The sequence below is a fragment of the Balaenoptera musculus genome, chromosome 10, assembly GCF_009873245.2.
Source record: "Balaenoptera musculus isolate JJ_BM4_2016_0621 chromosome 10, mBalMus1.pri.v3, whole genome shotgun sequence".
Classification (NCBI taxonomy): Eukaryota; Metazoa; Chordata; class Mammalia; order Artiodactyla; family Balaenopteridae; genus Balaenoptera; species Balaenoptera musculus.
The window spans coordinates 4,293,571-4,296,072 of NC_045794.1; positions in this window are offsets into that span (position 1 = coordinate 4,293,571).

Here is a 2,502-nt window from a genome sequence, read left to right on the forward strand (position 1 = left end):
GATAATGTCCATTCTTTCAAAGATCCTCATTTCTCAACTGTTTTCTCCTGATCGTTAAGGTTTACGAAAACATCGTTTTTATACACAGCTCTTGGATAATTAAAAAAGTAATATTGATGCTTTATAATTTTCTAAATTTCTCCAAAGACAATTCTCTCCCCTTATATCAGCTAATTTTTTAGATGTTTGATTCATTTGACAAATTGACGATAAAAGAGATTCCTCATTCATTCATTTCACAAATTTTAATTGAGCCCCTACTTTGTTCTAAACATTTTGACAGGAGCCAGGGAAATAAGGAAAAGATCCAGTACTTACCCTCATAGTTATGGTTTTGATACCACCTGGAGCATTACCTACGGCCAAACTCAGTTCTGAGATCCTGAGAGATGGGAAATTAGTTAATCTCTATGTGCCTTAATATCTTCATCTGTAAAATGGAAATAGTAACTCATTCCCTCCAGAGGTATTGCAGTAATAAAATGAGACAAAGTGGAAGGCTATTTTTAGTTACATTTATAAATGCACTCAGACCATCTTAACACAAAGGGGTTTTATTGGAAAAACCAGAATCTACAAGGTACTTGGTGCTTGGGCAGCTGGAAGGAGGAAGTAGGGACCAGGTGGTCTCTGCATTGCTCACTGTGTCTTCTTTCTGTCTGTCTACTCAGTTTCCCCACTATCTTTGCTTGCTCTTACCTTCTACTCTGTAATCTTGCTTTCAAGCTTGTATTGCTGGTGGTTTCCGTTTCTTCATAGCTTCAGTCTACACACTCCCTTGGGCTCTATCTCCATGCTTTCTTTCTTCTTTAGCCCTCACAGATAACTACCTTTAATTTTTCAGTTCAAATTTCTAGAAGAATCTGTTGGACCGATTTGTTCATTCAGGCATTCAGAACACATACATGGAGTATCTACTAAGGACAGGCAGTGGACGCCCATGGTAATCCCTACCCCCTGTTAGGACCCTCTGAATGATCCCTCCATCCTCATCCTGAAGATGGACTCTTTCCCTGGGACCTTGTTAGAGGTGCTGAATTTGGCCCCCACTCCAGATCTACTGAATCAGAATCTACATTTTAACAAAATCCTCAGGTGATCTGTGTGCACAGTTCAAGTCTGAGAAGCACTGCTTTAAACTTCTAGCTCAAAACCGGCTGCACACTGGAAACAGCTGGAGATTTTAAAAATTACTGATGCCTGGGTCCCTCGCAAAGAGATTCCTTTTTAATTTTTCTGGGGTGCAGCCTGGCATTCAGAAAATCCTAGATGATTCCAATGTGCAGGTAGGTTTGAAAATCTCTGAACTAGTCCTGAGTCACCACAATCAGCTGTGAACCTGGACAAACTGCTTAGTTTCTCTCAAGGCTAGATTTCTCATCTCTTAAGTGAAGATAACCTGTGGACCTCAGAGTTGTTCTGAGGGTCCCATCTTCTCTTATACAATTGGGGATTTAAGGAAACAAATGCATTATTAAATATGAAAATATAAGTAAAAACGCATGGAAAACAATTGTAAAGTTTACATCATTACACTCTACCTGTGTCATGGCCGAGTACCGTTATTCCATCTTACCTATCACGTAATGGAGGGTTAGAGAGGTTAAGTAACTGTCTCAAGGCCCTGAAGGCTGTTAAAGAGAAATTATTCACCAGATCCTCTTTAAAACCCGGCGGGGAAGACTTTACTCCAGACTACTGCGATGGGGGAGACAGACTGCATGCAACTCGGAACACAACAGGGACCAATGGAGATTTACAGCCAGGGGCCAGGGTGAAGGAGAGAACGGAAAAAAATGACCAAGACGAACTTGGTGAGATATTGGGGGGTAGGGGGGCGGGTGGGATGAGGAACGTGATTAGAAATCGAGAGTGGAGAAAGAGGAGCTTGATTAGATACCAAGGGTCGGGGTGGGGGGGGGGTGGCTCTCGATCGAGTGGCTTCGCAGGATTCTCTGGTAAAATCAGGCTCAGCAGGCCAAGCACGAGGCCTAGTCTACACGAGGGCTCCAAAGGACCAGACCAGAGTTTGCTCCCGGTGCGGGTCAGTCTAGGCGGAGTTGGGGGCTCAAGCCGGTCGAGTCTAAGCGCGCAGACCCTGCTGACCCTACACCCCCAAAGTGCCGGGGGTCAACGCAAACCTCATAGGACCGAACGTGTCTGGCGCTGTACACCCACGAAGCAGGACTGCTGGCTGCACTCCAGCTTCCAATCAGACCAACCCCAATCGGAGCGGCGACCCCTTAGCCGTTCGTAGCCTCCAGGACCGGGTTTCCCCGGGCACGCCCCGCCTCCCGGCCCGGGGCGGGGCCGCCGCACCTGCCGCGCACCAATCACGGGCCGGCGCGCAGGGGCGCACGCGCCACGGTTGTGGGCGGGGCCTCGCCGCGCATCAGTCTCCGCGACCTGCCGGCCCCCGGCTGCCCTGATTGGCCGTCTGGGGGTGACGTGGCGGCCGCCTCGGCCTATGGCAGCGGAGCCGGCCGGTGGCGGGGCGCGGAA